This window comes from Notamacropus eugenii, chromosome 2 (genome assembly GCF_028372415.1).
Source record: "Notamacropus eugenii isolate mMacEug1 chromosome 2, mMacEug1.pri_v2, whole genome shotgun sequence".
Lineage (NCBI taxonomy): Eukaryota > Metazoa > Chordata > Mammalia > Diprotodontia > Macropodidae > Notamacropus > Notamacropus eugenii.
Genome location: NC_092873.1, coordinates 126030196 through 126055002, shown reverse-complemented (window position 1 = coordinate 126055002; position 24807 = coordinate 126030196).

The window sequence follows — 24807 nt, the reverse complement described above, 5'->3', positions numbered from 1 at the left end:
ACAATATATTCATGAATTCAACAAATATTTTTCAAACACTAGAACACTGGGCCAGACCCAGGGGAACATGGAGAATTTCGGTAAGACATGATCCATGTCCTCATCTACAAGCTTCCAGACTGAAAGGGGGGCAAAACAAAAACACAGACAACATAACATGGCATGTTAAGTGCATTACAGAGGGACAAAACAAAACATTATGAAAGTTGGAGAAATCATTACCAAATGTAATTTCTTCTCTCCTCATATCTGATTCCAGGTTTTCCTGGTTTCCTTCAGGTTCTAGCTAAAATCCTAACTTCTGTAAAATTGCCCATTCTCCCTTAATTCTAGTAAAACTAATCAGAGTAACAATTACATTTATATAGCACCTCCTATGTGCCAGACACTATGCTAAGTGCTTTACAAACCTTAAAGATCCATATGTAAATGCTAGCTATGTTAGCTAGTACTTTCTTCTGTTGATTATCTTCAGCTGATCCTGCATATAATGCATTTGTACATAGTTGTTTGTATATTGTCTCCTCCATCACACTGTGAGCTTTTTGAGAGCAGGGATTATCTTCTTCCTTCCTTTATATTCCCAGTGCTTTCCACAGTACCTAGAACATAGTAGGCAATGAATAACTGTTCATTTACTGACTGGAGGAATTAAGGGATGCTTCTTGGAAGAAGTAGCTTTAGAATTGGGCTTTCAGGTAAAAGAAAAATGGGTAGGGTAAACACCCCAGCCAAGTCTGGTTTGAAGATTATAAATGACCAGGCTTGGCCATAGAATCACAGGACTTAAAAATTAGCAGGGACCTCACTGGCTATCCCAAGTCATACACAAAAGAATTCACTGCCATAACATACCCAAGCAAGTGATCCTCCAACCTCTGCTTGGAGAGTTCCAAGAAAGGGGAACCCATCACCTTTCTATTAAGCTCCCTGACCTTGTCAATTGTAAGAAGACTTTTACAACTTCCTTCCACCCACTGCTCCTAGTTCTGCCTCTGGAGAGTTCCTCTATGGAACCCTTCAAGTACATGAAGACAGATATCATATACTGTCTTCTTCTACGTATGCACTAAATCAAGCACACCATCAACGTAATAAAGTATGTAAGTATAAAAAAAAGTAAATGACCTATTACACCAGTACTTTGAATTGCCATGATGCTCTAGATATGGGGGTAGTAGAAGGTAGGGGAGTCAGTGTAAGGTAGAGATGCCCAAGGTCACTGTTAAGACAGCTGTATTATAACTGAATACCCTTAGTTTGTTTATTATTTATATAGTATCTGTGTTGGGTATTTGTTTCTGTAGTTTGTATGTCTTTGGGGTTACAAGACATGGGTGAATAACCTGCTAGTTTCCTGTGAATATAATCTGCCCTTCCTGGCATGGGCATTATTTGTCTGCTCCAACACATGTTCCTTTTGTTCTAACTACAAAATTAACAAATGACCTTGTGTAAGCATCTTTGTGTGCTATGGATGCTTTCATCCAAAAATCATGCTTTACCCTCTAATTCTAATTCTAGGCAATGCCACAGAAGATAGTAAACAAAAACAAAATCACACAGCTGTTGCCTCCATCCCAACCAGTTAAAATTCATTTTTCTCCCAGTTGATTACAGAGGGTTGGTATTTTATCAAACTGAACCCAGCAGGGAAAATGTCAGACAATTGGCAATATTATTGATTTGAAAATGAATTCGGAAGCCTCCTAGGCAGCTGTGCACCCTATGGATGCTCAAGTGCTTGCTGAATTAAATATCATACAATAAAATATTCCATAATCTAATTATAGAATCCTAGCACTGACAGGGACTGCCAGAGGTCATTTAGTCATCTTTTCCTCCAGGCAAAACTGCATCTAAAAACAATCCCAGGCAGACTGTAGTCTATCCAGTGTTGAAACTCTCCAGGGAAGAGAAATTCAACAAGTTCCCTTGGTAACCTGTTCCAGTTCCCTTGGTAACCTGTTCCATTGACTCACAATAATACTACAGTCATGACATTTCTTTGATCATCATTTGGACAATTGGGCTCAAAGGCTAAATATGAAAAAGTAAGTGTTTCAGAGGAGGTAATGATACACCATGTAGAACCACTTATGAGCTGTTGCATTTTGGAGGGCTTGATTCTCTAAGTGTAATTTTTCAACTGAGCATTCACATACATAATCAATGTTTAATGTTTTTTTATTCATTCATTCATTTATTCATTCATTCATTCATTTATTCATGCCTCTACATTCTGTCCAAGCACAGCCATAAGTTACTATTCAACTAGCAGGAGAAAGGGAGGGGAGGGAGGAGGAAATAAGTATTTACATATATATCGCCTACTATGTACACTGTGCTGTGTTTTACAAATACTGTCTCATTTGATCCTCACGACAATCCTGTGACATAGCTACTCTTATTATCTTCATTTTAAAGTTGAAAAAAACTGAGGCAAACAGAAGTTAATTGACTTGCTCAAGGTCACACAACTAGTAAAAGCCCAAGGCTCTATTGAAACTCAAATCTTCCTGACTCCAGTCTCAGAGCTTTATCCACTGCACCACCTAGCTGCCTATATATTTACCTGATATATTTGAGGATCCATGAACAAAGTAAGCATATAATAAGGAAGATTTTGAGCAAATGTGTTCAGAGTGGGGAGAACATGGAAACTTCCACCATAGTTCAAATTCACTTGCTTAGTGACCAGAATCATACCCCATTTTGTGCAATAAAGTATTCCTAAGAATTTCACAGAATCTTAGAATCTAAGAGTTGGAAAGAAAATCAGATAGCTGATTTTTAGGAAGTGTTTCAATATATCAAGCCTCAATTTGTCTTCTTTGCAATTTCCACCTGCTGTTCCTAGTTCTTTCTTCTGGGGCTAAGTAAAACATAGCAAATACTTCTTCAGTCCTTCAAATCTCTGAAGACAGCTATTATGATCCTAAGCCTTTTTTTCTTTAGGTTCAACATCCTCAGTTCCTCAAAAAAAGTCTGTATATGCTATGATCTCAAGGTCCTTCAACAATTTGGTTGTCTCCCAATGAATACTGTCAAGCTCATTAATATCCTTCATAAAATGGAATATCCAGAAATAGTAAAAATGTATGTGTATAGAATGGACTAAAATGAAAGCCTTAATCAGTTTTTAGAATGGTTAGGTTTTAGTGATTAGGAAATAGTCCAAAAATGACATTAAGCCTAAGAGTGATAAGTGAGAGATGGTACCTCAAAATTGTTTCAGTTTGCATTTGGAATATTTTTTCCATGTGATTAATGACAGCTTTGATTTCTTCTTCTGAAAATGCTGGTTTATATCCTTTGACCATTTATCAACTGGGGAATAGCTCCAATATTTATAAAGTTGGTTCACTTTCCTCTCTATTTAAGAAATGAGAGCTTCATCAGAGGAATTTACTATAAAATTATTTTCCTGCTTTCCTTCTGATTTTGGCTACATTGGTTTTGTTTGTGCAAAAACTTTAATTTCATGTAATCAAAATTATCCATTTTACTTCCGGTGATGTTCTCTATTTCTTATTTGGTCATAAACTCTTCCCTTATACATAGTTCTTAACAGGCATAGTCTCCCATGTTTCCCTAATTTACTTATGATATTTACTTGTCACCCTTTGTGTCCATATCATTTACCCATTTTGATCTCAATTTGGTATACAGTATGAGATACTGATCTATGCCTAGTTTCAGCCAAACCCCTTTCGAGTTCTCCCAGCCATTTTCGTCAGATGTGAATTCTTGTCCCCAAGACTCTGGGGTTTATCACACGCTAGATTGCTCCCATTATTTACTATTGTTTATTGTGTACTTAATCTATTCCATTTATCTACCGCTCTATTTCTTAGCCAGCACCAGATTGTTGTCATGACTACACTTTGTAATACAATTTGAAATCAGGTACTGCTAGGCAGCCTTCTTTCAGGGTTTGGTTGGTTGGTTTTTTTACATTGATTCCCTAAATGTTTTTGATAGTTTGATTGCCATCTCATTGAATAAGTAAATTAATTTATGTAGAATTGTCTTTTTTATTGTATTGGTTGAGCCTACCCATGGGCAATTGATATTTCTCTAATTGATTAGATTTGTCTTTATTTGTGCGAAAAGCGTTTTGTAATTATGTTCAAATAGTTCCTGGGTTTGGCCTGGCAGGTAGACTCCCAAGTATTTTATAATGTCTGCAGTTATTTCAAAGGAAATTTCTTTTCTATATCTTCTTACTAGGTTTTGTAGTAATACATAGAAATGATTTACATGGGTTTATTTTATATCCTGCGACTTTGTTAAAATTATTCTTTGTTTTAACTAATTTTTCTGGTTGATTCTTTAGGATTCTGTTTCTTAACCTCTCTTATGTCCCTCATTCATACATAAAACACCATGTCTACTGCAGAGAATTATATAAAGCTGCAAACATATATTAAATACCTACTATGTATTAGGCACTGTCCTACATAATAGATCTAAAAGTTCCTTACGTGTATATTCTACCTTTCTATTAATCATCATTATTACTAATAATATTAATACTAGTAATAATATTATTAATACTAATAACATTAATCATTATTACTAATAATTATTATTACTTATGACATTATCAAAATTGGTCTAGTCAAGAAAGGGATTAACTCACTTCAGGCTCTCTGCACTGGGCACATGGCAACAGTGGCTGAGTAGGCTTGTGTCAGACTTCTCAAGGGTAGGCCAGAGCCTAGACCCAGCTGATGGTAGGCAGTACTCCCTGAGCTCCAATAAGCTATTCACCTGGAGGTAAGGCAGGCACCACTACTGGTGTTCTAAGACTGTGTCATTAGGTAGAGGGTTAGGCTGACGCAGGTAGGATTCCACTCGGCAAGCTCCAACTGGGCCAGGAAGCAGCATTCAGCCTAGTCTAGAGGAGAAAAAAAGGATGCTTCATTAATTGAGGTATTACTTAATAGTCTTTTTTTGCATTCAGTTAATCAACAGGTGGAAGGCAACTAGTTGGTTCAGTGGATAGAAAGCCAGTCAGAAAGACTTGAGTTCAAATCCAGCCTCAGACACTTACTAGTTGTATGACCCTGGGCAAGTTATTTAACCCTGTTTTCCTCAATTCCTCATCTGTAAAATGAACTGAAGAAGGAAATAACAAAGCATTCCAGTATCTTTGCCAAGAAAACCCCAAATGGGGTCACAGAGAGTCTGACATGACTGAAATAACAACAAAAAATCAACAAGCAGGGTAGCTAGGTAGCACACTAGATAGAGCACCACACCTGGAATCAGAAAGACTCATTTTCCTGAGTTCAAATCTGACCTCAGACATTTACTAGCTGGGCAAGCCCTGGGCAGCCCTGTGGCCCTGGGCAAGTCATTTAACCCAGCTTGATTCAGTTTCCTCATCTCTAAAATGAGCTGGAGAAGGAAATGGCAAAGTATTCCATTGTCTTTGCTAAGAAAACCCCAAATGAGGTTACAAAGAGTGGGACAAGACTGAAAAGCAACTGAACAACAAATCAACAAGCATTATTAAGCCCCTAATATATGGCAAGGACTGTGGTAGTTACTGGGAATATAAAGGTCAAAACGAAACAGCTCCTGCTCTCAAGGGACATACGCTAAAATAAGAAGAAAAAGCAAGGGGTAGGGAGACCTACATCTCTATTTCTCTTTACTTCCTATAGAATTCCATCTATAGCCAACTGGTTGAGCATTTTGAAAAGCTATAAATAAATAAAATGTGTACCTGCCTGACTCCCCTGCACAGAAGAGAACAAGCTCACTTGAGCAGCAGTAGGCAGTGGTTTCCTGGACCACTTAGCTCCAGAAGGAGCTGTGGTCTGGGTCAAGGACACAGCCATGCAAAGAAAAGGACTTCCCTGTTACTATAAGAGCCAAAAGGATGACTGCTGCAGGGAGCAAATGATTCTCAGGAGAAAGCAGATGTAAGGCTTTCTACCGGATAGGATTCAGGTATTAGTCATGGGAAGTTTTCTTTTCCCTTCATGTCTGAGAGAATGCAAGGTGGATGGACCCCTCCCCTTCTCCCTCGAGCTCTCTGCTTCCCACAAATAAAATGGAGATTCTAGCACCGAATGATTAATAGGAATTATTAGTATTAACATAATCATCGTCACTAGCATATCATCTTTTCTCATGGGGGTGTATTTTCACACAGGATGCATTTGCAAAATAAATACAAATGACTATTCTTAGCTCATTTTTGCAGACAGAGATGCTGAACAGCATAAAAAGTGACTACCCTGAGGTTAGCAAGTGAAAATTCAGTGCCCAAAAGAGTGATCATTTTACCAGACCCAGCATCCTTCTAGACTGAGGACCACAAACTGAACTTTCCACCACTGTTGAAGGGTGTTTTTTGGTGTATTTTTTTTTACTAGATCCATGATTTCATTCATGAAAGAAACTTCAGTTGAGGAACTAATACCAATGCAGAATGGCACTTGCTCTGAATTCATGGCCTTAAATTAGTGCCTGAAGGTTCTAGAAGATTAAAGGACTTGCCCTGGCCACAGAACCCGAACTCGGATCTTCCTGATGCAGAGGTTGGGATTCTCTCCATTACCACACATTGACTTTTTTTTGTTGTTTGTCCTTCATTCTCAGAGAAGACCATACATCGGAAAGAAGAAACATGACTTAAAAGTGAACTGCCTTTCAGTAAATAGTCATATTGTCGTCTGGAATGTTCTCCCTCTTCACCTCCACCTACTGACTTCTCTGGCTTCATTAAGTCTCAACGCAAATCCCACTTTTTACTTGAAGCTTTTCCCATTCCCTCTTAATTTTAGCACCTTCCCTCTCTTTATTATTTCCTATTTTTTCGTGTTGATGGCTTACTATATATATATATATACATATATATATGTATACATAAATATATTTGTTTGCTTCTTATTTACTGTATTAAATTGTGAGCTTTCTTGAGGTCAGGGACTGCTTTTTCTTCTTTTGGTATCCCCAGGGCTTAGTACATAGTAGGTACTTAATAAATATTTATTGATTGATTATAAGCATCATTACTTTGTATCCATCACTGACAGTGCATTATCCCCTGAATGTCAGGATTAATGATCTTGTTCTTGTCATATCCACATTTCTACTCTGACCTCCAAACCACATGCTTATCCTATTTTGTGTTGGGCCTCCTGGTCATCCATTTGTCATCCTATGGATCCAATCTACAGTTCGGTTGGTCTGTGTATAATGAACTACCCACCATTTCTTCATGTAATAAATTGTTGGAGGAAGAAGGGAGGCACATAACATGTACACATATAAGAAAATAATAAATATAGACAAAAGAAATAAAAAATAATTTAGGGGAAAAGAAAATGGTGCTGGAAGTTGGTGAGGATCAGAAAAGGCCTCCTGTAGGAAGTAGGTGTGTTCAAGGAGGACTAGCATCTCTAATGTGATATCTTACTGAGCTCTTTTCAGGGCTGTTTATCCACCTTTGTTGCCCATCTATCCCCAACTCTCACCTGTGGTTCCAAGAAGCTATAGCATGTACAGCAGCCACACCCTGGTAAAATCATCTTGGCAGACAGGCTAAACCAGGATGAGGGTAATCAATGATCCACAAAACCATTGGTGAGTTAGGGGGGTGTCTACCCCAAGCATATGAAGACTTCCCCTGGTAGAATGGGCAAATGAGAACAGTTTGCTCCAACAACCAGGAAAGTGGTTGAAGCAGGTACTATGGAACATTTAGAACTTTGTCAGACATGGAAGACACCAAGGTCATCCACTGCATCCCAAGCCATCACCAGTCATCCTGACTTTTGTCTTACCACTGGATTTTGATGACTCTGGAAGAGAGAATGAGGTTGATGATTTTGTGCAGCTCTATGTCCCTTAAATCCAATTCATGCATGAGACATCATTCTGTGATGTCACTGGTCCCCTTTAAAAGCAAAGGACAAACAACACAGATATAGTAAGAATAATGGTGACCGGCCATTTCACCCACTGGCCAAAAAATTTTCTGTGGATTTTTCAGATGCAGGGGTGCCACACCCCTAGTCCTCATGATGTGTAAGGAATAACCATATTTTCTATTGACTTGTACTTTGGAGTTAGACAAAATTAAGTTGGAGAGATTCATAATCAGAACGTGTCAAGCCATGAACTCAGTTCAGAAAAATTCTGATAGGAAAAATGTCCAGGTCCATTGTCAAGATTTCCATTCAGGAGACAGAATCCTGCTAACAGATCTTGACGTGCAGGGAACATACAAGATAGTAGACCAGTAGAAAGCCAACCCTGCCAAACTGTGAGGAAACTGGGGAACTTTCCCCACTATAAAACAGCTCCTGGTCAGGGCTCTATAAAGACAATGCAATAGAAATATCTATTGTTTATTGGGTAGTTAGTTGGATTTCCTGATGAGGCAGTACAAAGCAATGATGGAAAATCAGCTAAATAATTATCTCCTCGCTAATAATAGCAGTTTACAATCCTATAGCACTTCTCAGTTTACAAAGTGTTTTATTTGTATTATCTCACATCATCTTCACAACTCTGTAGATAGCTAACCCAACCATTATCGTTTGCCATTCTACCAATGAGGAAAGGTAAAGTGAATTTCCAAAGGTGACAGAGCAGATAAGAAGCTGGGCTAAAATTCAGTCTTTCTAAATCCAAATTTAGTGTTCTTCCCATTACAACACACTGCTTCCTAGAATACTGACATTTATTGTGTTTACTTTGCTACTATGGGCAACTAGGTGGCATGATGGATAATGCCAGACCTGAAGTCAGGAAGATCATCTTCCTGAGTTCAAATCTGGCCTCAGACACTATCTGTGTGACCCTGGGTGAGTCACTTAACTCTGTTTGCCTCACTTTCCTCATCTATAAAATAAGCTAGAAAAAGAAATGGCAAACCACTCAGTATCTTTACCAAGAAAATCCCAAATAAGATCATAAAGAGTCAGACATGATGGAAACAACTGAGCAACCATAACAAAAACAATAAAATCTGATGGTGGTCCTGAGCAATAACCACATGTCTGTACCTTAAACTAGGGCCCAAAACCAGGTCCCAGGGCTACTGATTCAAGTTAGCTCCCTACCTCTTAGATTACATTTTCTTTAGAGATCAATATTTAGAGTCTTCCCTAGGAAGGAGCACAGAATCATCAATTTAGAGTCAAAAAGGATTATTTCTAACCCCTTCATTTTATAGATGGGGAAAATGAGACCCAGAGAGATGACATATTCCTTGGCCAAAAACTCTCATATAAATAGTAAACGGCAAAGTTAGATTCGAACCCAAGTCCTTTGACCTCAAAGTTAGTGTTCTTTCTACTGCATCACATTGCGAGATCCAAGGCAAACTCTAGTGAGCAAAACACATGATGACCCTGAACACTTCCTTAATTCCTTTCTACATTTTTTTAGAGGTGAAATCAAGTCAAATGGAACCTCAGTTTGAAAAATGTTTATTAAGTGCTTACTATGCACCAAGCACCATGCTAAATGTAGGGATACAAATAGGAATGCTAAATAATCTCTGTTCTTAAGGAACTCTTATTCTAATTGGGAAAGACAACATATATATAGATTAGATATAGATATAGATATATAGATATATGGGAAAGTCCACCTGCAGGGTAGAAAGTTGTGGTGTCCTTAGGATTCATCCGCACGGTGAATGACAAGGTGCAGAGATGCTTAGGACCCACTGGCAGGTGAAGCAACCATGTCTAGGGGTGCATAGAGAGTAACAGCAAGGCACATGGCAATGTCTGATGAGCTGCAGGGTATAATTATAGGTCAGATGGTAAGACCTGGAAGACCTCCATCTTACCAGAAGTACTAAAGTTGGTGACTCTCAGCTCATCAATATGGTATAAGCAACAAGGGGCCCAGTCTATAACTGTTGGAAAGACAGGAGTCGTCCCAAGTGTCAGAGTGAGTTTTCTTTTGAAAGGGGGAAGATGGGGGAAAGGGGAGGAATAGTTATTATCCATCTCAGAGAAGAAAAGGGGAACAGGTATTTTCAGGAAGGTGAGGGGTTCATTGAGCCCTCTGGTCCTGAGATCTAAGGAGCAAGTGGTTATGGTGAAGAAAGGGTATTAAAGGGGTCCCCACAGAGTCAAAGGTCATTTGGGGATATATTTAAGGGTAATGATTATAGCACATATTATGGGGTGGAGAGGCAGTATGGAATACCAGCCAGAGGGCACACCTTGGAGTTAGAAAGATCTAGATTCAGATTTAGTCTCTGTTGCATACTAGCTGTGTAAACCATAGGTTAACCTTTCAGTGGTCCTAGGGAACTCTAAGTCAATAAGTTACAGACAAGTTGCCTGTCTGCATTAGTAGATATTTTATATATTGGGAGTTTCTCACACCAATGAAATCACTAGTTCACATTATAAAAAGGAGGGGAACAAGGGGTGGTGAGGGAACTGAATATATTAATAACTTCGACATTAGCCTTCAGTGTCCTCTACCTTCTCTTATACCATCTGCTTCCTTGAGTCACTGGCTGGCCTAAGGGCAGCCCTAAGAGTTTTTTAGCATGGGCTGAGGCAACGTATTTTATCCTAGAGAAAGTGTTCATTTCATTTAATCTGAAAATCTCAGAAGATTTTAATAGGTAGTATGCATATATCTGGGGAACCTGGAAGCCAAATAATTCAATAGGTGTAAAATCAGCTATTATAACCTAGAAGATTGCTCCTCTTTAAAAATGTAGCCACCATTCCACATGTGCAGAAATTTATCATAAACTAGAGTTATTAAAGTATCTTTTACTACTGACATTCTTGGAGTCTCTCTTACAAGATGTTCATTTTCTAATCTCAAAATCTCAGATTCCCTCTGAGATAGGAGTGATTGACAGCACTGAAAGTACAGATGGCTGAGCAGATGTGTGCTAAGGTACAATACCTTGCCCAAGTCAACACAGCAAGTCAGAGGTGGAGCTGAGAATAACATTCAAAAGCAAGTGATTCCCAGTGATGGTGGTCACATGTCCTTCATATACCACCTTCAGCCCTGTCAAGCTTCATAATGGTTTGTTGGCATTATTGTTGAAGTCTCTCAGAGCCTGATGTTTTGGAGATTTCTATGCCTAACCATATCCTCACCATATTTGGTCACAGTAGAACCTATATGAAATGTGGTCACTGGAAGAACTAGACATTATCTCAAGCTTTTTGTATATGGACTAGAAAAATTACTTTACTCCAGGATCCTAAGACAGGCTTAAATCCTATTAAGTAAGCTTTTCAGGAAAGATCATCATCTCAGGAGGTATGATTTTAAAATGTATCTGCTCCTGATCCCAAGGCAAAAAAGGCATCATAGACCAACTCCTTGGCAGTAGAATATGTGCCCAGACATCAGGGTAGTTTGGCAAGCCAGCCACAGACATACAGAATGCCTCTGGGATGTACATATGGGAAATGCCTTCCTCATTACCTTCTAAGGACAGGTGGCATTCCAGCAGAGGACGCTGACACACCCAGAATGGAGAGCTTCCAGGGATCCTAATGACCAGACAAGGCAAAGTCTCACATTATATCAGATATCAATCAAAAAATAAATATTTATGAAGCACCTACTATATAACTGAGTCTGGATCTGAAAGACCATATCATCATAGATTCATCTCTTATTAGAAAAAATATTCCCCCTGTCTTCCCCCAAACCAGTAAAGGTATGATGTATTACCAGAGAGCAGGATACCTGGGAGAAGGATAAATGGGCACAACACACTTTCCCCAGCTGCCTTCATGTTAGATATCACACCATGGAAGGGACACAGAGACATACACATTTACAAAATGGGAATAACAACTTATTTACACTTTTATTTTGAGAAGGATTTAATAATTTTGATTGATTCCTAATACATCCCAAATAACATTAAAATCCATTCTATTGGTACTCCTTTGGTAAAGCAAGTATCACCAGCCAACCAGGCAATGCAGTGGATAGAAGGCTAGACTTGGGGTCAGGAAGATTTGAGTTTGAATGTTGCCCCCAACACTTGCTAGCTATCTGCCTCTGGGCAGATCACTTCACCACCCCACCTTAGTTCCTTCACCTGCAAAAATGAGGAGTTTGAAATCGATGGCTTCTTCCAGTTCTATATCTATGATCCTTTCACCATTTATGTGATTGTAAGAAATCCAACATAATAAAAATTCAGCTTGGACCAAATGAGAGACAGCTTGCATGCTGTAAATATAATGGATAGATAAGTTATATAAGATAGGTGAATAAAATTCTAGCTTCTCTGCCGATCTGAAAGACAGTGGGGCCAAATAAGTCTCACAATTACTGATTCAAATACTTCACAGTGGTAGATGAATTACTAGCAAAGCACTTTACCAGTTTTCTCTCAGATGCAAGCTTGAACCTTCCTTTCTTAATAGAAGTTATCACATATTATATACTAAAAGATAAGAAAACTAGCAAACCCTCCAAATACAAATGAATTACATGTTTATGTACTCTATACAAAGAATTTATGGCTTGAATCACTAACAAATGTATAACCACAAGAAATGAATATATCAGCTAAGGAACAAAAAAAGTTGTGCCAAAGAATCCATGGGGAGTAAAGAACATCTTATTATGGATTATTGTTATTGCACTATCTATAAGCACGATATTATTTGTACTGCCTTTACTGATTATCATGAAAGCCATCAATTTAATTCTATACTCATGACTTATTTTACTTTAAATATATAAAGTAGATCCAAGGATACAAGTAGTAGAGTGTTTGATTCCACACGGAAAACTACTCTCCAAACATCACTAGCAAAGTAATGTTAAAAAATGTTTTTTTTTTAAAGTGGCATCTTCTATGGAGACAATTTAAGCTGATCATGATTTTTCTTCTTAGTTTCATAATCATTATCATCTTTTCTAAATATGGTGAGTATGATTTTCACTTTTAAAATGGGATCCTACCAAAGCATTTTATTAACCACTTGATGTCCATGGACAACATCAAGTTATATATAGCTTAACTGAATAATATTCAATATGACTTGGAATCATTCTCCAATTATATAAAATTCTCATTTGGATTCACTGAGTGTAAAATTCTTAATTCACACCAAAGAAAATAAAGAAGACTTTGCACTTAAATATGGAGGGAAAGACAATACTTACAAATACCTTGAGGTCTGCTCAAAGCAAGACACATCAAGCATGAAGATATTAAGAAGAAAGCTGGGATTATATATATCAAGATATTTACTAGCATTTTCATTTCTTCATCCACAATCTCTCTCACATCTAACCCCTTCTTTTTAACAACCACCATGTTTTAAGCCTCTTCCCACTCCAGTACACCATACACAATACTACCAAAGTAATTTTATTTTAACACAGATCTAACCATGTCACTATCCTACTCAATCATCTTTAGTGGCTCCTTATTGCCTCTAGAAACACATAAAAAATCCTCTTTAGTTTTTTAAGTCTTCAACAACACATTCTGTCCCTATCCTATGTTTCCAGGTTCACTGGATATTACTCTTCCTCCTGCACTCTGTGATCCAGCCAAATTAATATTCTCACTGCTTCTCACACAAGCACTCCATCTCGATCTCTGCATTTGTATCGACTGCCCTCTATGCCTGGACTACTCACATACACTTCATAGGGTATTTCTTTGCCTTCCATTTTAAATACAAATACAAACTATCCTTAAGAATTCAATCAAACTGTTCTGAATATCATCATGGACAAAACAATTGCCCACAATTACCAAGTAATAACATTCATCTATAAAAGCTTGAGAACAACATTTTTAAAGCTGCAGCTTTCTCAATTACTCATAATCTCCAAGCTATGTGGAGTGAAAATCTTTCAAAATATAGACCTAACAGAAGTCAAAATCATGTGGGAAAATTATGAGGCTACATATCATCACAATTATTCTACTTGTCTGCTAATGATGCTTTCAGTGAGCCCACGGAAGATGAATTTACATTCCAATATTTTTATTCAACCATAAAAATCAATTGTTTTTAACCCACTATGTAATAATCCACAAAACACTAACTATAAAAGTAATAGCAAGATAGTAGCATCTCAGAACCATTATTATCTGAACTCCATAAGAGCAGATAAGAATGAAATAATAAGAATTTGACAATAATAAGAATACTGATAATTAACAAAAATAATGACCATTACATAACAAAGTTTACACTAAAAGAGACATTATCCCATGCGTTTCTCTCAGCAACTCTGTGAGATAATTGCTATATTTTATTGCTATAATTACTATTATCATTCCCATTTTAGAGATGAGGAAATAGAGATTCAGAGAAGTGAAGAGACTTCTGTAGGTCACACATCTACTAAACACTTAAGGTAGAATTGGAACAGAGATTGAATACTATGAGATGAGGAGAAGAGGATGGTGTTAGGGCTGAGGGAACCAAGGATAAGGAGTGATCATAAAGAATGCCCTTCTCCTCCCTCCTTTTCCTTTTAGCTACCACCAGTCCTGCCACCACAAATATCCTTGTCCTGAGGTAAGATGAGAAAAAAGTCTAAAGAATGGGAGAGGGGAGTGTTAGGAAAAAAAGATATAGACAACAGATGGCAGAGAGGAGAGATTAGGGGAAATGGAAGAGGAGAGAAATTCCAAGTGACTGCAGCAACATGGAGGGAGAATGCCTCTGCCCACCAGACATTCTAGGTTGGTAATGGGCATATAAGGGATACACATACTTACCACATGTATGTATGTATGTATGTATGTATGTATGTATGTATGTACAAAGTAGACACCGTTTAGTAAATCTGTTGTGTGTTGTCTTCAGCCCCAATATATCTATTTCACAAGTCTACAGAACAAGCATTTCCATGTTTATTGGCATATGAATTGTGTGTCAATGAAGCAACATCTATTTTTTTCAGGAGGAAAGTTAGCAAGTTATGACTCTGTAATGATTCCTGAAACAAGTTGTCAGAGCATCCCCTGGAAATCAAGGGAGACTCTTTTTCCTTACTATACTGCTGCCATGGGGTCCCATTATTTAGAGTTACTAATTAATGACACTTGAACTAAACAGGAATAATTCCACAGATATTGCTAGGCAAGCACTTACTTTGACAGAGGGAAAATGACAAGTTTCACCTATTTTTCATCCCAGATATCTCCAAATCAGTGTTTATTCAAATTTCTTAACAGTATTTTACCTTCTTTAAAACTTTCACAATGATGTTTCAAGGAAAATGGACATCGTTTGCTTCCCACTCATGGAAATCTGAATTAGAACGACCTCTGTCACCTAGGAAAGTTGTCCATTTAGAGAAGTTTATTTTTCATTCTCTCACAGAAACTAAAAAAATTTTACAAAGTTGGATAGGTATCCCTAGATGCATAAGGATTAGATTTAGCAGAGAAGCTATGTAAAATTACAAACAGTAAGAAATTCCCCTGGGGAACACACAACTGTGAAGGCTGAAAAAAATACATAGCTACTTTAACTTCATTTGCTCTTAGAATTTGCTCCACATTTTCTCTTTGAATTGTCCATGATTCCTGACACCCTGTAAACAATGCTAGAATGCTCCTTTCTTAGCCTTGGATGACACAAGCGGCAGAGTCCACTGGGAAACTGTACCAAGTATCCTCAAATAGGTAACAAAGTCTTTTCCTGCTTCATAATAGCAGAAAAGTGAATTCTTAGCAGCCCTGAAAGGGGCTTGATTCCAGGACTGGAGAGCTCTTCTGGCTACAGTAAAGGAATTTGACTTAACTAAACTTTTGATCATTGTTTCTCAGTGCTGATAAAGAAGACCTCAGGAAATATGTAATATGCCAGGTTTGGCCATATTACATATTTTATAAAGAGATTTAAAAAATATATTTTCCAAACAATATATCTATCAACAAATAGGAAATAACAGTACAAATTGAGTACTATGTGTGTTATGAGAACAGGGGGCATAGGAAAGTTCAAATTTAGGTAGGTTAAGAATGTAGAGTCACAGAAGGTTTGAATTGGAAAGGATATCAGAGTTCTTCCCAGTTTATAGTCTTGACTAGCACATCAAAAAGAGTGCTGAATTTGAAGTCAGGGGATTCTGGGTCTAAATCTTGGCTATACCACTTAATGTGTCCTTAGGCAGGTTACTTCACCTCTCAGTCTCACATTCTTCATCCTTAAAATGAGGAAATTGGATAAAATAGTTTCTAAGTTTCCTTCCATCTCTAAATCTATGCTCTCTGACTCTGTCTCCCATGGAAGGTTATTTCTCTCTTCTGGAATTCCTCAAAGCACGTTGCCTACATCTCTTCTTCTGTTTATCACAATACTCCACTGCTTTATATATATCTACTCTAGAAGATCTGTGATCTCAGCAACGTGGGTATTCTGTACAACGAATACATGTCACAACCTATCCCTGCCTTCCCATATCATGTTTAATAAATGTTGGTTAAACTGAAATGAATCTAGCCCAACTCTGCTTATTTTATACTTCAGGAAACCAGTTGGGGAAACCTTTTCTTTGGAAGGTTCTTAGGATCATAGGTCTAGAGGCAGAAGATAACAAAGAAGCCATCTAGTCAAACCTGCTGATTTTATACAAGAAAAGATTGAGGTCTAGAGAGGTCAGGCTCCAAGGTCATGTGGGCAGCATCAGTGGCAAGATTTGAACCCAGGTCTTCTGACTTCAGAATCACTGCTCTTTCCAAATAGCTTGCCATTTCTCAGCAGCACTAATTGTACTATGGTAGACTTTCTGTAAGCATAGTACAACTGTCCACAGTTTTGTCACTTTGTACTTTTATTGCTCAATCAAATCAACCACCATTTATTGAGGACCTACAAGGTGCCAGGAATTGTGATAGGTGCTAGCAATACATATTAAAAATTAAATTGTGCCTGTCCTCAAGGAGCTGACATTCTATGGAGAGAGAGAAGGAACAGGTAAGTATATATGTATGTATGTATATATGTATAATGCATATATATACGCATATATATACATATATGTATGTGTGTATATGAAATAAACATTAGGCGATTAGGGAGGAAGGTGGCATCAGCAATAGGAAATACCTCATATAAGAGGTAGCAGTTGATTTGAATCTTGAAGGAATCTGGTATTCTAAGAGGAAGCAATGAGAAAGGAGTATATTTTAGAAAGAGGGAATAACAGCTTGTGCAAAGGCACAGAGATGGAAAATGAAAAGTCATACCTGGGGAGAAAGAGAGTAAGTCAGTTTAGTTGGCACAGAGTATGTAAAACAGAGTAGTATGTAACTAATAAGCCTGAAAGAGTAGGTTGATGGAGAAGACCTCAGAAAATGTTTGCCAGGTATAATAGTGTTTTGTTTGATCATATTACATATTTTATAGGGAGATTTAAAAAAAAAACAGTTACTTTCCAAGCAACATACCTATCAACAAATAGGAAATAATAGGGTCATGAATGATTGTAATTGTCAAACAGAGCAGTTTGTATTTGATGCTAGAGGGAACCACTGGAGTTAACTGAGAAGGGCATTAACATGGTCATACCTATGATTTAGGAATATCACAATGGCAGCTGTGTGGAGGCCATATTAGAGAGGCAAGAGACAAGGTAGGGAAAGTGGATATGTTTCAGCTATCGTGATTTTCTGATTGAGAAGAGATGCAGGTCTTAACTAAAGTTGTAACCTTACAAGTTGGTTGATCCTTTGTTCTCAGAGGACCAAAATAACATCACCATAACAAAGTGAAGCTTCCGTGTGTCTGACTGCGGCTGATCAGACTAATATGAGCTTGGAATTCTCTACCACAGATTGGGCATAGAGAGTTTGTGTGAATATTTGGGGTGGCTATTCCAAATTTTCAGAGAGAAGATGAATAAGAGAGATGTTTTAGAGAGAGAATCGATAAGATTTGCAATTGATTGGCCATGTGGGATGAAGGAGAGTGAACAGATGAGGATGGCTTCAAGGCTGTGAACCTGGGAGACTGGAAGCAATGTGGGACCTGGGTATAAATTAGGAAATTCAAAAGAAGGGTGAGTTTTGGATGAGAAAAGGCAGAAAATTAGTTCTAATTTAAACATGGAGATTCTGAGATGTGTATGTAGGACTAGAACTCAAGAGATAAATAAGAGATGGATATATACATCTGAGATTCAGAGATAATTGGACCAACGTGAACTAATGAAGTCCCTTTATGAGAATACAGGGAGAGAAAGAAATGAGAGCCCTAAGTGAAAATTTGGGGTATAGCCTTGGGGTAATGCATGACGATTCATTGGAGCAGTTATAGATAGGACAAGAAATAGACATTCCACTGAATAAAAGTCCAACTTATTGTTCCTTTCTTTTTATCTGTAAGCCAGTTTCTTCACAGCTATTTCTTTCTTTCTTTAGCATCACTACACATTGCCCTCTACTCCATCTTCTCTGAAGGAAATGAGTTACAATTCAAACCTGGGAGAAGAAAACAACATTGAAGTGGTATCAAAAATCCAATTCAACACAACTCAGTTCAATGATTAATATTGATTCCAGATGATCAATGAGAAAAAAAATACCTTTATTATCTCAGCAGAGAGGTGGTGACTTACAGGTATGGAATGAAATGTAGGTTGTCAGATAAAGTCAGCATGTAAATTTGTTTTATTTAACTGTGCTTCCTTTCTAAATGTGAAGATTCTGCTGTGGATGGTACTAAGGAATAACAATAATGTGGCTGTGTTTTTAAAGCATCAATAAAACAAAAAAAAATTCAGATCAACTATTATTCTATCCATGTTATTAAACCATTGAAGTACTACACTAAGCATGGGACAGTTGGCCCCCACCTTTAGGAAAATTAGTCTCAAACACACATTTCAGTCTAAATACATTTCAAAATAACCTCAAAATGTTCTATTTTGGTCTAGGAAAAAAGTTATTTAGATTCTTCCCAACTTTAAAAAACAAATGAGGATAGATAAGAGATGATAATTATGTCCATGGGGATTTATGCCACTTTCTCAGCTCCACCTACTTGCTGTATTCTTTCTTTCCTCACAATGTTGTATATATGTTTATCACTTTTCATTGTGTATATCCTCAGGACAATTCTGTTTCTTTGTATTCCCAGCATCTAACACTTAATAAGCACTTAAGAAATGTTCATGGGGGTGGGGGGAGTATTTTTACTTTATTTTTATTTTGAACTTAACAAACACCAAGTAAAATAAACATTTTCATGTACATTGCATATGATTGTACATGCAACATGAGAGGAACAGTAGGCACTTCATTAAAGATTTTTGGATTTTGACCACCATCACCCCCCTGTTTTTTCCATTTCTAGTAGTACATAGTTGGATGTAGAAACTGGATCATACAATATTTAGCAAATTTCAAGAAACTCTCATGTAAAAGCAGCTGAATTCATTCCCTAAATGAGGCAATTGGCAAGTTTATTCCCCAAAAATCAGTGATCGTCACCTGCTCCTAAGGACTGGCAATGCCAGGAAGAAAGAAGAAAACAAAACATTTTGGGGATATAAAAAGTTTGATTTCCTTAAAAATGAAAGACATTATACCACCTTGCTACAGGCACTTTTTTCCTATTTTTATGGTGGGAGGATGGAAGGGAAGGATATTGGGGTATTATTCATCATCTATGTCATCTATACCACAATAGAGTAATTCTATAGATCTTGTTTGCATCTGTAACCACAGGGAAAAGAAACTGAGAAATAATTCAGTGAAGTTATTGCTTAAACATTAGGCACAAACTAGCATCAAAGTCACTGGGGCATACCACGGTGGCATCATCCCTGTGAGCAGCCAGCTAATGAATGCACATACAACTCTCTGGAGTAGGAATGGAACAGAGGAGAGAAGGAGAATTTTCTCCTCTCCTGTAACTCCTTGTTGTTAGCAGAATATCAATATTATGAGTTTATGTCATCTAAAATTTTTGTCTCACAATCCAATTCAAAACCAGCATAAGCATCCAAAGCTAGTGAATAATCAATATATATGTACATACACATGTGTGTGTATGTATGTGTGTATGTACATATAGCAACTACTATGTGCCCAGCACTGGGCTAAGCACTGGAGATACAAAAAGAGGCAAAAGTCAGTTCCTGCCCTCAAGGAGCTTACAATGTAGTAGGAGAGACAATAAGTAAGCAAATATGGACAAAGCTATATGGAGGAAAATAGGAAAAATAATTAGCAGAGTGAAAGCACTAGAATTAAGATGGTTTGGGAAAAGTTTTCTGTAAAAGATGGGACTTTAATTGGGACTTAAAGGAAGCCAGTAGGTGATGGTGGAGAATATTCAGGAATAATAGACAGGCAAAGAAAATGTCTAGCTAAAAAGTCTGACATCAGATTTGAACTCATCTTCCTGATTACAGGCTCAGCACTGCATCCACTATGCCATGCAGCAGCCTCACTCTTTCAAAATTCCATACTAAACCTTAAATTATTCCATACACCCCTTAAGCTATTGCCTTATATTTTCCCACTTTTTCACAGCCAAAACTCCTAGAAAAAGGCTCTCTATGCTTAATTGCCTCTACTTCCGTTCCTCTCCTTTCTTAACCCCTTTCAATGTGGCTTCTTTGTCCCTCAACTGAAAAGCTCTCCCCAAGGTGCCCAAAGATCTTTTAATTACTAAATCTGATTACTTTTTCTCAGTCTTTATCCTTTGTTGCCTCTCCAGAGCATTTGACACTATGTACTACCCTCTACCCTCTCTTGCAGAATGTTCTCTCCCCTGGGTTCTTGTAGTGGCACTAATATCTGTCTGTCTCTCTGTCTCTCTCTGTTTCTGTCTGTCTGTCTGTCTGTCTGTCTGTCTGTCTCTCTCTCTCTCTCTCTCATGCACACACACACACACACACACACACACACACACACACACACACACCACTTTCTCACCTGTCTTACTGCTCCTTCTCAGTCTTCATTGCTGGATCATCTTCCATGTCCTGTCCCCCAAGAATCTATCTTGAGTTCTATACATATAAATATATACATATATGTGTGTCTGTGTCTGTGTCTGTCTGTCTGTCTATGTTTGTGTATTTATACACACTCTCTAGTGACCTCATGAGCTCCAATGGGTTTAATGATCTTTATGCAGATGAATCAGAGATAATATATTCTCTTTCCTGGGCTCCTAGGCTGCATCATCATCTACATCCCACATTCCTAAATGAATTTTACATAGCCATTTCATACCGAACATGTCTAAGAATCCATTATCATTCCCCTGAAACCCATCAGTCTTCCTAACTTTCCTATTTTTGCCGAGTCACCCAGGTTTACAATCTAGGCATCAATCTTGACTCTACTTTATCCTTTACTCCCAATGTCCATCAGTTGACAATTCAAGTAATTTCTATCTTCAAAACATCTTTAGCGTCCATCCCTTTCTTGCCATTTACATAACCACCAGCCCAGTTCAGGTCTTCATCACCTCTCACCTGAAATATTACAATACCCTCCTAACTGAGTTCCCTGCCTTCTAACAAAGGCATTCTCAGGACCTTGCTAAACTGGTCCCCTGATGACAAAACACAGGCTATTCCAGGCCCATCCATATTCAAGGCTGTTCCAGTTTCACAGGATCTGCCAGAGTTTGTGATCCATTGGCATACCCTTTGACAGTCCAGAGTCATGTGTTTACTGGGATGAATAATTAAAAGAGAACTTCCATGGACATTGCAGGTAAACATCTATAACATCCAGCAATTACATTTTGCTTATTTAAGTTTCTTCAAGGTCTGCTTCATGCAGCACTCAGGGCTAGGTACTAGAGGATATAAAATTTTTTTAAGATTGTTCCTGCTTTACTGATTAATAAGATAACAAGAAACATGATAGATGAATCTTATAAACAATAATACATAAATATGTGTTACGTGAGGTCATTGTTCACCATGGGAATGAAGGAGGTAAGGTCAATTGATGGCAGTATGGGAAAGGAGTAGCTAGTTAGTGCAATGGATAGAGTGCCAGGATTGGATCTATGAGATTCATCTTCCTGAATTCAAATCTGGTCTCAGACTCTTACTAATTGTGTGATGCCAGGTAAGTCTTAACCCTGTTTGTCTCAGTTTTCTCATCTATAAAATGAACTAAAGAAGGAAATAGCAAACCACTTCAGTATCTTTGCCAAGAAAAACCCAGAAGAGTAGGATACAACTGAACAGTATGAATGGTAGAAAAAGGACAAGATTGGCAGTCTGAGTACCTGGGTTCGAATCATCACTTGATCAGCAAGTCTCCAACTTCACTAGGTCTCATTTCCCTTATTTATCAAGTAAAAGGTTTGGGCTCTATAATCGCAGAGGTGCTTGTAGGTCTATCAATATCTAAACTGAATTCTTTCAATAGATAAGAGGTAGCATTTGAGTCAAATTCTAAAAGATAGATGAGAACCAAACAAGAAAACAAAGGTAGAATAGTCTAGGTACTGGAAACATCCTAAGCAAAGTCATACAAATAGAGAAGCATAGGTAAGAGTCAAAGTATAAAGTCAGGTAGTTTGCCTAGAACGTAGAACATGTAGAGAAGACTAATATGAAATATGACTAAAAAGCTAGTGATGTCACCTTACAGTGGGTCTTGAATATCTTTCTTTGCCCAAGCAAAAAAGTTTGAATTTTACTCAGAGGGCAATAAAGACCTCCTGGTGACTTTTGAGCAGAGTAAGATGGCTTTTATGAAGACAAATATATTGTGTGACTGATGACCAAGCAATCCCTTTCTTGTCCTATCAAACATCTACTCTCTGGTGGTCAATAATTTTGTTTTCCACAGGCAACAATGCTTAGGAGTCCTGTGGATCATACTTTTCTTTCTCTAAAGAACACACTCTGAGTAAGAAAATCCCCTTCTCTGTTTAGATTCGACTTCTAAACTCTTGAACTTAGGAACTCTTGAATTTAAGATTATCCATGAAGCAACCAAGAGCAGAACTCCCTCCCAGGCTGACTGGGCATACATGCATGCCAGCTTCTACCACGTGTTCCTATAGGAAGTTATTTCAGTGTCCTGGCAGCTACCATCTCTTCAGCTGGGAATGTCTACTTTCAGAATTTCTCTCCTTAGGGCAGGTACAAAGAGATACAACTGTGCATAAATGCTTCCACAAGAACGCTATTAGTGGCCTGATGACTATATCTCTTGGGCTGAGGAAGTCCACCCTCAAGGACTCTAGTCTCCATCCTTAGTAGCTGTGGGAAACACATCTAACTGCCATGTGCTCCTATCCCAAGATTGTCATTATAGTTTTGAGAATCTCCTTTCTAATAATAGACTCAAGATGTGGAATGAAACATCTTTTTGGATAAAACCAATGCAGGAAGTGCTTTCATACTTTTTAGGTACTTATTAAATTTAAATAATATAAAAGTCATTCAAGAAATATACAGAAATGATGTTTGGATAGATCAACAAAGAAGGCTTCACAGAAACAATGACATATGGCACAAGGTGTTGCAGAATGAGTAGAATTTCTCCTGGCAGAGATTAAGAATAAGGAAGCACTTCAAGCAAGACCCGAAAGTGGGGAAAACAGAAACTGTTTTAAAGAAGAGCTAGTAGAGTTAGGTTTGCCTGGACCATAGGATACTTATAGAATAAGAATAGGCACCAGATCTATGACACAGAGAACTCGTAGGTGAGAAGACATCATTTGCCAATGCAGGCTGGCACCTTCTCTGCAATTTATAGTCTTCGAAAACTTCCTAGAATACTAAGAGTTAGTTAAGTGACTTGCCCAGAATCACACAGTCAGTATGGGTCAGAGGCAAGATTTAAACTCATGTCTTCCTGACCTCAAGAACAGCAACCTATCGCTACTAGAGGTGCCACACAAGTGGCCCACCCACAACACTCCTTAATATGTGCTTTCCTAAATTAATGTATACCCCATAGGGCTCTTTATGCATGATTTAGTGACTCCCTCCTCCCACCTCTATTTGATTTTGATACCATAGCTCTATACCATGATGCTTTCTCAAGGCCAATGGTTGGATATAGGCCTCATCAGAAGTAGTTCACCTAGAGTTCAATCAATAAGAGGGAAAAAGGTGCAATTGGGTCTAGGAAAGCATTGCCTCTTTAAGATACTTGAAGAGAAATATAAATGGGAAACGTAGACCCTTAGACACTTTGTGCCTAAGCTCTTTACGCTCAAAGGACCAGAGTACATAATGGAGATTACTCTCACTTCTCTTGGCTCATTTGCTCTCAGCTAGAAAACCTGGAAATTTCCTTACATAGTACCTCCCAATATTAGGAGCCTGACTCCCCACAAGTAAGCTTTCAGCACATATAAGGACTTTTTTAAATGAGAAAAACAGAACTGACCCAAAGTTCTATGTAAATATCAAATATGAAATTGCTTCTTCTAAAGTAGCTCCCAACACATGGTTTTGGGTGTTGCTTGCTAACTTATTTTCTGCCGCCTACCTCCTATTTTCTCTAGTGCCTTGTACTATTTGGTTCCTCCCTCTGTAGGTCCTGCTTGCTCCCATTAGAGGGTCACACTAGGGATGTCTCCATTTTGCTGAAATTAAATCAACTCAACAAGCATTTATTAAGCACTTAGTATGTGCCAAGCATTGTGCACATGTATTTCTTTGCTCCAGACTTTTGTCAACAAAGAAAAACCATTCTCTGGTCTGGCAGAAGATACAGTCCTGTAGCAATGTGTCACAACTCTAGTGATGCAGAGCCACACTGAGGACATCCTTTCACAGAAGCAATTCCCTTTTACTGCTCCCTTTAGCCCCTATCCATCCAACACCTCACCCAGGAACTGGATC